At 35.2% G+C, this 15,240-nt stretch overlaps 1 long non-coding RNA gene across 2 annotated transcripts in view; it reads right to left on the reverse strand.

Annotated features, from left to right (window-relative positions):
* The window catches only part of LOC121077437, a 36,634-nt gene extending 28,525 nt beyond the window's left edge, over nucleotides 1-8,109 (reverse strand). For both annotated transcript variants that reach the window (XR_005824036.1, XR_005824035.1), the window contains exon 1: nucleotides 7,939-8,109. This is a non-coding gene — a long non-coding RNA (uncharacterized LOC121077437). The remainder of the gene's footprint in view (nucleotides 1-7,938) is intronic.
* Nucleotides 8,110-15,240: the final 7,131 nt, after the last annotated feature.

Raw genomic sequence — 15,240 nt, forward strand, 5'->3', positions numbered from 1 at the left:
ATAATCACTGTGTATTTCCCATTTCAGTCTAAAAAAAAACACTCAAATATCATACACAGTGTGATTTAGCTTAGAGGTGACAAGGCTGGAGATACATCTCATGAGTATTGACATCTTCCATGGAACTATGCAGACAGCAACTTTGTGACATTGGACAAACTGCGTGTCAGATAAAATAACTAAACATATAACATCAAAATGCATGTGATCTGGATACTTTAATGCTTTCTCCAGGGTTCTCACATCCAACAGTGGTATGTAAATCTTATTTTGTCAAATTTAAAGTGGATTTTAACTGGATAGATTGTACTAAATGCATTTTAAAATTTTGTTATTATTATTAAGATCAAAGATTAAAACTAAAGCTCAATGACTAGTAAAAACTGTTTCTGTTTTCATGCTGGTTTGATTTACGCATATGCATGTTAAACGATACAGGGGGACTTATGCACACAAGTCCTATTACTGTTGCAGGAGTTACGTATCACAGACTCTGCTTCACAATGTGCCTATAGCTGGAGGTTTGTGCTTGAAATATTGGTATTTTGTTAGGAAGAAAAATACCGTGCTACTCGAACAGAAGACCATCTCAAAGTGAAATTGCTCAAACTAGTTTCACTTCACACTTCTAGTTCATATGAAAAGTTAAAAGCTTTTTAATTTTTCTTTTTTTTTTTTCTTTTATGAGCTGTTTTTAAATGAGAATCCTTCCTAACAGACTGCTGCAGGTCTGAATTAATATATGAACAGAACAAAATTCATTTTAATACCTGGATTAATTCAGTCTATTAATACTCTTTTATTTAGTGCTGAACTGCATATTATCTAGTACTGCAGCTTAAAATTTATCCACAAGGACAATGGACTGAAATTTGCTATATTCATATACTTCTTTCTCTTTCTACATTTAGAGAAAACCAACATGACTGGCTTAAAAGAGAGAACTGTTGATACTGGGGGAATTTTCATGTTGTGACTTTGAATCAGCGCCTACTGACATCAGTGAGTTCTTTCTCATTTGCTGTTGCAACACGCCTAGAAGAACAGGGAGATGAAACAATCCTGCTTTCAAAACTGATCCAGGACTACTTTTGAGTCCAAGTACACTTTATAGTCTCTACAATATTTAGCATATATGTTTAACATCTCTACTATGAACTTGTTGAACTAGGAAAATATAAGATGCTACACACATGATGCAATAGTTCACAGTAAGCAGTACGGATAACACTTTTTTTTTTTCCCCACTACAAAGAATTAGTACCATGCCTGTCATCAGATACTGTCTGAGCTAAAGGACAGGATATTATTAAAACATTCTAACATAAAAGATTGTCTGATCATATTCCAAATTTAATCTGTATCCATCTGTATGTTCTTTGCATCTCTTTCATCTTACAGCCCTCTGTAGATTCTCTGTATGAATGAATGTGCTCTATATGGATGACACTGCTATTTAAGTTCATTCAGTCTCCACTGATTTATATGGATCTTTCTTGAGATAGCAAAGAATATTATATATGCTCCCAAACTATACAGCACAAGAATGTTTTTGTTTGGATTTTCCATACTCTCTAGTAGTAACAGGTACCACTTGTATTGTCTTTGTGTATGACTGAGTTTTATACTATTGTTCATTAAATATATTTAGCAGTTATTTTCCTGAAATTGCTAATAAAAGCCTTTAACAGAAAAATAAAATTCCATAGATTGAATCAAAAATGGAAGGACTTTTTTTTTTTTTAATTTGACAGAGGAATATTTAGGAGCAATCTTTAATGGAAAAATTTTAATGAGAAAGAACATTTAATAAAGATTATATCTTGCTGAAAAATTGTAAATGGCATTCAAACCCCTTTTGTCTGACCAGGTATAAAGAGAACTCTTGATTAAGTTATCTGGAATAAAAACTACCCCAAAACTGGATCATCAAGACCACCATAAGACCACGTCATTCTGCGTTATTAATAACATAATGAAGATTGCTTTTAAATGGAATGAAAAATCGTGCAATATCACAAATTTATTTTAAACTTGTAGCTCTACCTTTTTTTTTTTATTTTTATTTTTTTTGTAGTGCTAAATAAGATTTATTCTCCTGCCTGTATAGAAATAGAAAAGATTAAATGCACAGACTGGATGTCACCAAACCTGCAAAATAGTTACAGGTTACAGTAACATTTACTGTCCTCTCCTGAAAGATGCTATATTTGTGTAAATGCCATACCTTGAAAAGCTAACTTCCAGTGCTAGACACTCAAACGTCCTCCTACAGTGGGGAACAACCTATCTCACCAAGGTGAAATACATTTTTCTCTACTGAATCTCTTTGTCTGCTCTCTAGTTATTATCCTTCCAACAAGAATAATTCTTTGTTCCTAAAAACTCTGTTGCAGCCCTTGTTGCATGAGGAGATAGTTCTACTTTTTCTGTACATAAATGTACAATTACCTATTTACCTATTTTGAATTTACAGTTGTAGATTATTTGTTATATGTGATGCTTTCAGTTCATGAGGATAAACACAAAGGACAGTACCTGACAGAAATGTAATACTCGGTAGCACATACGCCTTTCCGATTCAACAGATACTAGTTCTCTTTACCTTTCAGCTTGCATTCCTCTGGGCAATACAATAGATTCTTCATTCACCACACATATTTTCCCTAGTTATTCATTTCAAATATAGATTCCCTTCCTTTCCCCTACACAAATTTTCCAACTACTAAGGAACATTTAAGCATCTCATTTTGAATGATTTTTATTAGGTAATTTAGCTGAAAACCTCAAATACTGAGGGAAAAGAGAAGGGAACATAATTCATGTATTGAATTTCTTTGGTTTTCTTGTGAGTTCCCATATTTGGTCTCTTCACAGAATTCACAAGTTTTTCCCACAGATGAAGCTAAATCTCTAAATTTCTGCTGTGGTTGTTGCTTCCCTTTCTTACATATTAGAATCTCTGTGGCCTCTATCAAATCTTCAGGGCATTTCTTTTCTGTATTAACAGATCTCATAAAACTGCTCTTTGCCATTTTTATTTCACCTGTTGCTACCATTAGTTCTTTTACAACTGAACAGCACACTTCCTTTGTTTCCACTGCTTAATTATTTTCCTAGATTTTTTTTGAGCTTTATATCAATTTAAGAAACATCTCAAATACTATCTTTGTGTTCCTTAATTTCTACCTCTCTGTCAGTATGTATCTCACTTTTGATTTAATCCTATTAAAACCAACAGAAAATTCATACACTACACATAATTTCAGATTATTAGAATTAAATGCCTACTATGTGTATTAAGTGTAATCCAAGTGGATACTATGAAGAGAAAGAAGCATTAATTTTACATACAAATAAATAGACAAACAGAAGAATGGCTTTAAATCAGGCTATAAACTAGGAGGTAGAACTTGTAACAGTTCAGAAACATATATTAAAGATGAATGAATGACCTTTCATGCACAGATTCTTCCACACCATTCTAAAAGAATGATTTTCTTTTTTATAATAAGAGCTTGCCTATTTCTTTCATGGTTATTTTTCCCTCTTGTTTGAGGAGACTTTCAGTAAATTCTGATACTGGGGAGTGTGAAAAGGAACAAACCAATTGCCATTGAATAAAGCTTTTTATCTAATTAACCACTGACTGTATTTTCAGGCTGCCCAGAGTCATTTCCTTCCACAATGTCAGCAGCATCATTCTCAGCACACAATGCTCATCAATGCCAAATACACCATAGGATGCAATAAATGACCCCAGAGTTGCTTTAACACTGAAATGCAGCTGAGTGATTTGATAAAATCAATAGTAATTTACTGCAAATGTGTGTCAGTGCTATGAGCATTATTCTTTTTGCATAAGAGAGAAAAACAAGAAGAAATCCTAAGAAAAAAATAATAAATAAAATAAGCATTTGGTTCCCTCACAAGATTTTACAAGAGCTCCTGGGATTTTTCTGGCAATGCTCTTGAGTTTGCCACTATTAATGTATTATCAAGAGAAGCTATCTAGTATGTGAGAGGGGGCAATCCACAAGGACCCACTGATTCTAATCTGTCACATGGATTCCACAAGCAAAGCAAATCATTTGGCTCTTGACATCCTCAGTTCCAGCTGCATGTCTTCATTACCTGTATGTGAATATGGTTTTGCTGTTCCAGACTCAAGCTGATTGTGAAGCAGCAAGGTGTCAAACAAGAAGTTTGAACATTGTAACTGCATAGATGCATTGCCTACATCTGTTGGCTCCCCAAAACCCGACACTTGCAGTATAGCTTAAGTGACATTGAGAAAATTCATACAAATCCTAAACAGGGTGATGATGAGACCAAAATCCCCCCAAATGGTGAGAAGAAGGCATGTTAAGCCAGTATCCCCTCTGCTATACCTAGTGTTCTCAGAGAGATGCTGATTTCTCTGCCTTTTTTACCTTGTCCTTAAGTGTTATTTCACAACATTGCTTAATACTTTCTTGTAGGGAATATTAAGGGATGTAGAGACCCCTGAAAAGTAGGTATGAATCTCAGAGAGACTTTTTGTTGCCTACACGACTGCTAGCTACTTCCATTTCTAAATGAGGCTGTCTCTCATTAACAGCATGCTATTCCAGTATCTCCCCAAGGTTTGCTTAGCATCCTGAAATCAGCAACATGGCAGCTAAAGAACAACTCATTCCCCTCTGTACAAAACCACACTTCTTGGTAGGCGGTCATTTTATTGTAAGAAGGACAGAAAAAAAAACCAGATATATTGCTTTTTTTTTTTTCCTTCCAGTATATCTGAGATACAGGAGCAGCTAAGGAAAAATAAGTAATTCTCAAATTTATATTTAGATAACAAATAACAAAGTTTAAATTTTGATGTTTTCTTATGTACTTAGGTAAACTTCCTTCTAATTTTGCAAATCTATGAATTATATTTTCTAATAAATAAATCATTGTTTTCTTTAGTCATAATAAATACTATGAGTCACCTTGGATAGTACAGAGCATAAATTCCACTGATTTTTCAGAAGAAAAAAGTTCAACTAAACTATTATTTTTAGGTCAGAGAAATGTGAAAGAACAGAGTTTTTCTTCCACTAAGTTGTGGTTGGTCAGATGAAGGTTGGTGTCATTCAGTAACAAGAAACACGACTGACTGAAGGGCCAGAGCACACTGAAATCCTACAGCAGTAGCTATCCACTTTATCAGAATTGTTTTGCTGGAAGGAGGCAGCAATGTTTAAAAGTAAAAATCTTGCAATGAAATTCAACCTCCCTAAAAAAGTTTTCAGAACACATATATCCTCCACATTAAGTATGGCTGATAGCCAACGAACAGCAAGATGAAATAGCTTTTAGTCCAATCTCCAAAAAGACCATCATACCAGTTCCATGTATTGCAGCTGCAGTGATTAGGGAAAAAGAGCTGTAGATCCAGCTGCACCAGCTGTATAAATGTTACTTGGTATTTTTGGGAAATAGATTCACTCCTTCAGCTCTTCTGCTTATACATCTCAAGTCATCAGGATTTATGGCTAAAGTGACTTTAATTCTAGATCTGTGAACTCTTAATCTTGTAGCACATGCTATGGAAACACTGACCACTGACAATTTTATTATTTACCCACCTCCCTTAAGAAAAAAAAAAAAAGGAATTAAAACAAAAGCAGTAAAAAAAACCTTTGGTCAGAGACCAAAGCACATTCCCAGACCAGAATGCATTATTATGAACAACTCATCCCAACCCTTCAGTGACCTTATTTTGGCACTGTCTGGTCAAGTGGCTCAGATAACATTGACTGCCATATTTAAAGAGGTAGCTCTAAACCCATTAATGCCTTCATCAGTAAAACTCCCTGAGCTTTTTGTGCACACAAGAACCAGCAGCCACAATTTTTTCCTCAAAAAAGTAAATCGATAGCAAAGTTACGTGTTTCAGCTTTTTCCTAAATAGCAATATTCTTTTCAGAGGGAGGCATAAGGTACTGTAAGGTATGGAAGAATGTGATTGGGGTTCAAAACTGTTTTCATTTCCTGCCACTATGTGCACCATGTATTTACAGCAGCTGTTTGAAATCTGTGATTACTCTGTGCTCTGTATATGTATTCAGGAGCTTTTAACAATGCTTTTCCACTATATTTTAGATAAGAATGGATTTGTTTCTCTGCAGTAACCACAATCCCGCTTACTTTGGATTCCCCACCCTTTCTGCTGTTGCAAACAGTGTATGATCTAATTTTTTTTAGGGTCCATTAACATTCACATAAGTGCTTCTTAAACTCCAGAAAGTTAAGCTCACAAGTGTCTTATTCTAACTTTCTTACTCTAGGAGAAATAATCTATCTTCTGTATGTTTTTAAAAGTTTCTCTTAAATAAAGAGACTACTGACAGGAAACTAGGAACTGAGACATGAGTTTCTTTCCAAGGTTAGCAGTTATTCTTATGCCCTCTGATAATGTTGTGCAGTGCTTAAGAAGTACTGTGGTTACAATGGAAGATGATTGTCACAGAAAGATTTCATTACAGGAGAATCCAATAGGTACCAAATGCGTGTTTCACTTGGTTTAGATTTAAGCAATCTCTAATTGCTTAGATTTCCTCTAACTAAAACAAAGCTGGCTGATAAACATGCTTTTTAATCAATAAATATTTTGTAAATTTTATTTGGTTTTGTTCTGAATATTGTTGGTAGTAAAGAACAAAGTTGTTTCTGTATGATTTCCTTTCAGTTTAACTTCATGTGGAGCTTCAAGGTGGTATATCCAAATTTCCTAACTGCTCCATTTTGATTTCATTTCATAAAATCATATTTCAGCCAAAGAGATATTGACACAAAAGGTTTTGCTTTTTTGCCAAGGCTATTTTTTTCCAAAAGAACTCTTTAACTGGGGGTCTTCTGACTAGTTCTTGGAACTCATACCCCAACTAGGAGTTAGTACGTCTGACATAGACTCAACTTAATTTCACTTGATCCTATAACTTCCATAAATTTGCACAGGTTATACCTGTCATATCTGTTTTGAAAATGAGCACTGATAACTAGAAAACCTGCTGTTATTTAGAAGCATTTCTAAATCATCTAGATTTATCTAAGCAATAAGTCACTGCAAATTTGACCACTGATCTAAAAGGCCCCACCTTCTCATCAGCATCTTGCTCCCTTCAGCTGAGTCAGGAGAATGGCTCAGACTGACATTCCTCAGCTACAGCAGTGTGAAATCAACAGGGTTAATTTAAGCAGCTTTCTTTGAAAGTTGAAGGTAAGCTTTAACTTGTTTTACAGTGTAACAAGGAGTGCTGGTGTGGTCTACTGTGCAGAATTCAAGGGAAGGCAGTAACAAATCACCTAGCGGACACTTCCCCCTTAAACCACCACAGCCATTTCTTCAACTATTGGCAGAACAGAACTTCCACTGAATTTCATCTGTCAGCTGAGCAGTCACCCATTTGCTCCTCTTCGCTTATCTCCTGGTAAGAGATTTTTCTTATCTTTCCAGCTGAACAAACAAGGCAAGGACTGAATCTCTAGCATTTTACTTCTGAGATGATAAGTTCATCCTACTTCCCTTTAAAAAAGCCCAAGCTACTAGTGCATCACCAAAAGAGAAAAAAGTGAAATGAATGTAAGATTGAGAAAACAGTATTTTTACCAAGAAACTGATACTTTTGTTTCGAATGGGAGTTTATTAACAATACCATCTGGTGCAAAACTGAAATATACACTACTTAAAATTATTTTTTTGAGAAAAAAAAATCCCAACCTCACCAACATGTTTCCCAATGATCAGCTGAACTGGTATTCAAACCATCTAACTTACAGAATAAAAATGTCTTCTCACTGTTCTACCCAAGCAGGATAATAGCAATATCCTTTAAACTCTACAGAAAGAGCACAGCTAAAAAAGGTTTAATAAAGAAATGCAATATATTAAGTACTGTAAGCACATACCTCCCTGTCTGCCATGGGTAAATGATGTCTAATTATGCCTTTTCATCAGGCTGTTTTCCACAGAACTCCTGTTGCATTTACCATTTTTGAGCTGCCAGAAGCAAGGAATCAAGCTGTGAACTGCTTGTCTTCTGCTTGGGCTGCCAGAAAGGGATACTAGGTGCCTCTTGGCAGTTGCCTCCATCCCTGTTGCTATGGGATAAGAAACAACATCAGAACTGCTTCCCAGCTACACAATAAACCTCTCCCACTGCATCTTCCCTTCCTCCTGTAATATCATTGCTAATGCCAAAGCTGACCCCTGAGGCTTTGTCTAGAATGCTAAATTAAATGTGCTTGATGTTGGGTTATCCAAATAAAAGCTAATCAAATTAAGCACAAAGACCCTGCAAGGATCATAGAAGTGCAAACAGGTGCAGGAATCCAAGTAACCGAATTAGTGAGGAATAGAGTAAGCCTATACCACAAGGGCTACTCTTATGACTGTCAGAGGAGAATGACTGTCCCCAGTGAGAAAACCACCAAAGTGACTCAGCTTGAAACTCAGGCAAACAAAGAGGGATTACTCCCTAAAGGGATGTAGGACTCGAGATGTAGGGAGGAAGAAAATTATTGATGGAGCAGAGAAAATTTGGGGATCATACAAAACTTCTTATGAGATGATTAGGGGAAGGGACAAAAAAGAGGAAAGGAAGGGATCAAAACAGACTGAGTTAATTTATAATCATAAATTAAATATCTCTAACTAAAAGTAATATATCTCTAACTAAAAGTAATACACACAAAGCAAGAGTTAGAAGTGTGGCTATATATTCCATCAGTTTATTCATATTTCAGAAAAGATGAATTTTTCAGTGGGAGGACAGAAAATGTATACTGAAGCTCTACAGCAGCTTTACTACCTAGAACTTCCTGAGGTTGGAATAGCTAGAGCCCCATCACCTAAACTAATTACACTCTTTACTGGCATATTTTTGGGGATACTTGGTCCATAAGAAAGGGAGAAATTCAAGAAGAGAAGGCTAAGAAAAGTAATGCATTGCAGAAAACTGAGATGGGAATTCAGGTAGGACATCAATCAAATGGAATGACCTCAGAATGCTTTTGTGCTTAGCTCCAAGGATTTAAGAATGAGTGGGAGGAAAGAATTTGAATATTACTTGTTTTTCTAGAAAGAGTGAAATCTGAGAAACACCTACATGAAGACCAAGAGAATTTCTAAGTGGATTTAGATATTATTAGTTCTGCAGAGGTCAGGGAGTCACTTGTTTTTAAATGAAGATTGCATTTGAAGAGAAATCTGCAGTGGCAGCTAATCTAGCAATTACCTTCCTGATTACTTGTGAGACTATCTAAATGATGCGCTTATCTCCCATGATTGCACAAAAGGGTAGAACAAGCTTGTTTCAAGGTGAGAAAATTTGATCCTTTCCTGATAAAAGAGGTAAAGGAGAAAGAGAGAGAGCTCACAGAGTATGAAATTGGTTAGGGAAATGTGCCTTAAGCACATAAAGGTAGCCACAAGGGAACTAGAAAGAACTCCCCTGAATAAATCAACAATGGTAACAGGCCTGCTTCCTTTTTGCAAAATGACTTTTAGGATGTGTAGTAAAATGAAAAGGTAGAATGATTTTGGGGTGTTACTTACCCTAACTCTCATTTAGATGAAGTCAGTATCTTGAATATCACCTTATACAGGTATCACCAGAAGTTTTTAATCACTTCCTTGCATTATGGAAAAAAGCAGAATAGTGATCCCTGTACAGAGAGCTACTGTCAGAAAGGGTAGCTAGAAGGCTGCATTAATAGAAATCACTGTTCCTTGATGACCATCTATTCTTCCCTCCCCTCAGGATTTTGGAAAAGGTACTTTAGATTCATAGATGTGGCAGCTAAAAGGAGCAATTACCATCATCTAGTCCAACTTCATGCCTCCCACAGGCCAAAGAACATCACCCAGGAGCTCTTACTTTATACTCATAATTGTCGAGGTATAATGTCTTTTAGAACACTATCTACTTCTGATTTAAAGACTTCAAATTATAGTGAGACATCCAAAGAAACTAAATTTAAAGTTGGACTTTATAATAGCCATTAATATATATATTTTATCCAGTCAATTTGTGGACAAGAGTTCTAATAGCTTAAGGTATAAGTTTAGCCAGTTGTATTACTGAGAGAGGATTTATTTTTAAAGAAGTTACTCAAATCATTTGACAACTTCATAAGCAGTCAGTGTAAAGAATGCCCTGCAGTATTACATGAACACATCTATTTAAATTAGAAAAGAATTTTTTACTTAACTGTGAAAGGTATTTTTCAGAAAATTGAAGCATTCTAAACATCTTAACTACAGAGATGAACTATAATGATATTGCTCTATTCTTGTTAGAATATATAACATTCCCTGTAAAAAATACAGATAGCTATTTAGAGCTCTGCCTGTAATGTCCTCTGAGTAAATCACAAATATGTACATCAGTTTTGCTGTCTATTGAAGAGGTATCACAAGATTAACCATGCAGAGATAAGAATATACATCTTTTCCAGTGACTGCTAAATAATCAGCTATTTTAGAAAGACAATGACGATGTAATAAGACTGTGTACCACTTTCAGTATGGAAGCTTCACATGCACTTGACTTCACTAATATATTCTCTATTAAAAGACTGGATTACCTAAATAAATCTGAATGTTCATTACAAAGTTGAACTGCCATTAGATAACAGCCTATAATACTGTTTAATGAAATCACAATTGTTTCATTATATATTAAACACTACTAATTTTGTCTAAAATTTGAAAAAGTCCATGCTTGACTTCCTATTCTTACAGAAACCTTGTAAAACAGTAATCCTTTATCACAAAGTTTTGTTCAGTGAGGAGAACAACAACATCAATTCAATTCCAAAAAGCTTTGATAAAGCATGTCTTTTTTTAAAAAGCAAGTTGATTTTTCACAATCACAAGGAAAAAGAAAACTGAAATACTACTTCAAATTACCTGAGTGAAATTTTAGGTTTCAACTATTAAGAATAAGGTACACTGTAAGAAATAGATATCATATAATTGTTTTTTTATTTAAACTAAACCTGTTTTTACTTCTTTTCAATTACAAACAATACACACCACTATAGGCATTTGCATTTAATGTATTTTTTTCTCTTGCATATATTTCCCAGCCACTGCCATTTCAGGGGGCAACATTTTCTCGCAAAAGATCAGGAATACCTCTCCTACTTGTTGTGGGTGGCCCTGGTACGTAATGTTACCTCCTATGTTCTCATGACAGCTCAGATAATAAAAAATGCTCCAGACTGCTAGACGTTAACCATGTGGTTCACCTGCTGTGGGTCACGCACTGTAACCTTGGATGTAAAATATGTACTTCAAATGTTAGACTATTGATTCTCTCCCCTCCTCCTGTGATACACTCTCAACTCACTGATATTCATAAATAATAAAGGAACTTCAGATCCTTTACAGTAAAAACAATTACCTTACAGATGAAAGCGTAAAGACAAAACGTAAAAAAAATGGTAATTTAAATATTTTTGGTATGCTTTATTTTGCCAGGTTATCGGGAAAAAGGGTGACTTGCATTTATAGCTATGCTTATGTCCTCTCTTGCTGGGTTAAACAATTAGAGTGCATTAGAACAGACATAACCATTCCTTGGATAAGATGAATTTAGATTAAAAAAAATACATCCAGACACAGTTACCAGATACAGACACAGTAACTTTGATTGTTTTGCATCTTTTAAACTAAAGAATCATTTTACACACAAATGTTAAGAACTTAATCAAACAATTCTGTACACATCTGATTGTGCCAATTTATGGTACAGTCCTGTTTATACTGAAGTAAACATTTTTTTTCAGAAGGAACAGTACTGGGCCTCTATAAACTATGCAGTTTTCACAGTCTTTTTTTGGTTGAAGCAATATAATAGTACACAACCACACAAGAACTGCATGCTTATCATAAACATTCATGACTGTACTAATAGGAAAGCTTAGGCATCAAGGCGACTCAGTGACTTGAATATACTCATTTCCATTTTCAGTTTTCTCCAAACTGAGTTAGACTTCATCCACTGCTGAAATAACAGCCTGAAGTATTTATTGATTAATAGGTAATATACCTTTCTGCAGCATCAAGGTCCAATAAAAAAATATGTAAAGCAATAAAATTATTAATTACATGCCCACTGAAAAACATTGTTTTTAGGCTTGTAGAAATCTGACAGAACGAAGCAAATTATCTCTTTAAGGAAGGGTCCACATTAAATCTTTCTAGAACTGTAAACATAAGTTTTACACTGTCAAAAAACAGTTTTGAGTCACAGATGAAGAGAACGAAGAGAGCATCTTCTGAACTGTACTAAAACAGGGACAAAAAAATGCAGTATGGGCCAAATTCTGCTCTCATGCATGGGTGCCTGATTTCTACTGAAGTTAGTTTTATGTGCTGAAAGAAAGTAAACTTACTGGTACTCAGGAGCCTAGTTTTCCCTCTCCCTCTCGCTTATGTTTGATCCCAGCATCAGCTGAGAGAACGAGCCAGTTTTATGTCCATTCAGAGTATATTCCAATTTATGAGCTTCCACTGGTGAGGCTATTATTTGTCCTTCAGATGTTCTCCTTCTCTGTATACTATTAACCCTGTACAGATTACAAGTATATTTATTTGTATACAGTATTTACTTTGCAGCAAACACATGAAAAATGCAGTGCACTATAATGCAAAATTTGTTTTGCTCCCTTCTCAAATTTCACTTCAGAGAAACTAGGTATATGGGGACAAACATAATTTTAGACTTTGACTTAGATGGTCTCATTTCATGTAACAGATTGAAAGGCCTAATTGCTGAGTCAGCATTTGTTCCTTGCAATCCGGTCCTATTCCAACCAGTAAAGTAATGGTTTAAATCTCAAAAGCCAATTTGAGAATGCCAATCCCAGTTTATCCATTCTTCAATTTTAACATATTTTCTTCCATATACAAAGAAATAGACAAGGCATAATTCGAGCAAAATTCTTATTTCAAGAAGCTTGTGTACCATCTCAGTTCTGTTCTGTTCAACAGTGGTAATCCTAATTTACCCTATTGTGAAAGCTAGAATCAGGCCCTTTGTTTAAAAGCTTTGCTTTGTAATTAGGTAGTCACACACATGTAGCTAAAAACAAGATCATAATACTCTATGCTGAAACATATAATTGAAACTGGGACCAGGTCATGTATACAAAAGCCACCTTTTGTCTTTTATACAAGTATTTTTAGACTTTGTTAGTATGCAAATATACAGATGTGCCTACATCACTGCACTCTGCTGAATGAGTTATGTCAGATTTAACAAGCACTGCATCTTTGTTAATTACAATACTTAGAAGAAAATTGTAAAGTATGTTGCCACACAGTTAATAAGTGGCTTTAAAGCTCATATTTGTACTGATGGGAGGAACTGGCTAGATTATCAAGACCTATATTTTACTGTGAAGCAACGAGACTGTTGCAAACCCTGAACTGACTTGACAAGTTGCTGGCAAGCATGTAAGAGTGACAGAAGAACAACCTCACCACTACACCACTGGTTAACCAACTTACTCCAGACACCTTGGCTCCATCCTCCCGCCCAAGGGTACAAAACCAAGGTACCAGAAAGATTAGGTTGGAAGAGTTCACTCTTACCTTGGCACTAGAATCATTTGCTTAGTAATACAGACATTGGGATTTCTACTCAACATTATCTGCCTATAGAAATGCTTCCAGAAAATCATTCTGAACTGACAGAACATGGAGGATGAAGGAATTAACATAATTCAATGAAAGGCTTACCTAAGAGATTTTACTTTACTTTCAGCTTTTGTACTTGTTTCCTTTACAATATCAATACATTTTTTAAATTCACCCCCCTCTTTCTTAAGAAACAGATTACTGCAGTCACAATTTCATTACTATAAATTCAAACCAGTCCTAGTTGCTTCGTATAGACTTCAGGTTAATTTCTGATATTTTGCAAGCATAAAATTCTATAAGTTTCAGGGGAAATTATGCGTGAGAAGTGAAAATTAGATCAGAATGTGTCATCAGTCTATTTAAGGGAGGTGCTTCTTAAGAGCAGTTCTTTTAAGAGAAATCCTCAAAGAAATAATGATCCTCTTTCAGTTTTACCCTTTTGTTTCCCAAATCCTCTAAGGTATTTCTCTTACTTCCCCAGAGCCAATTTACAGCTGTGTTCTACCTTTTATTCCATGTTTTCTGCATGATTTTGACTGCATTGTCATACAAGACCTTTTACTGCTGATAGTTCTTTCCTTCTCAGACTGTTGTGCCGTCTGAAAGTAGCCTCTTTCCACCTCATTCACTTCCTAACCCATTTCTAAACATATCCTTGCCTTCTCCCTTGCTTACAGCTCTTAATTTCTCATTCTCTCTCTAATATTCATTTTTTAACTTGGTCAATTTATTATTTACAACCACTCTGCAGAGCACTCCAGGATGCAGCTATACAAAAAATAAATAATATAATAAATATAGGCATGACTTTCACTGCTTGGAGGTGAAACATTTTGAAGTCAGCTGGAGTTGTCCCTGAACGATGGTTTCAGGTCCAAAAGCAAAAATGCTCCTGCTTTTACTCAGTCTCCATGGGACATGGTTGTTTTCTGTTATACTTAAGGTTCCATCTTTGTGAGCACTTTGCCACTTGTAGAATCAGTTGCTGAACATGAATGCATACAGAGTACTAGCTTATTTTAGTAAATTACTTTTCTTATTGACTATCATAACATGCTGAGGTTTCTTTAACATGAATTTTTGAATCCAGCTCTTCCATTTTTAATTAAAATTAGATATTTGGACATAATATTGTTTCTGGGAAATGTGCCTCTGTATTATAGTTTGATGACTTTAGGCCGGGAAAGAGTGGAATGTGTTCCAATGAGCTCTTCCTCTGGAATGTGAACACCAGCAAAAAAAGTCCCACAGCATTTACTAGATCTGGTCATAAAAAATATAATTTCATCTCTGTTCAGGATCACACACAAGTGTGGAAGTTTTCATAATGTACTAGTAGACAGAATTATTCTGGAGTAACAGGAATCAGAGGGAAAAGATTATGAAACTATATGCACCCTAGACTCTTTTATAACATAATTACTTTAAGTAAAAGACATTAAGAGCTTATGTAGGCATACTGGGTTTGAAAAGATCTCTTTATGTCACAGGAAAGATTGCCAACTGTTCAGTTATGCTGGGAAAAGAGAGACACTATGGCACCTCTTCAAAATGAAACG

Source organism: Cygnus olor, chromosome 13, assembly GCF_009769625.2.
Source record: "Cygnus olor isolate bCygOlo1 chromosome 13, bCygOlo1.pri.v2, whole genome shotgun sequence".
Taxonomy (NCBI): domain Eukaryota; kingdom Metazoa; phylum Chordata; class Aves; order Anseriformes; family Anatidae; genus Cygnus; species Cygnus olor.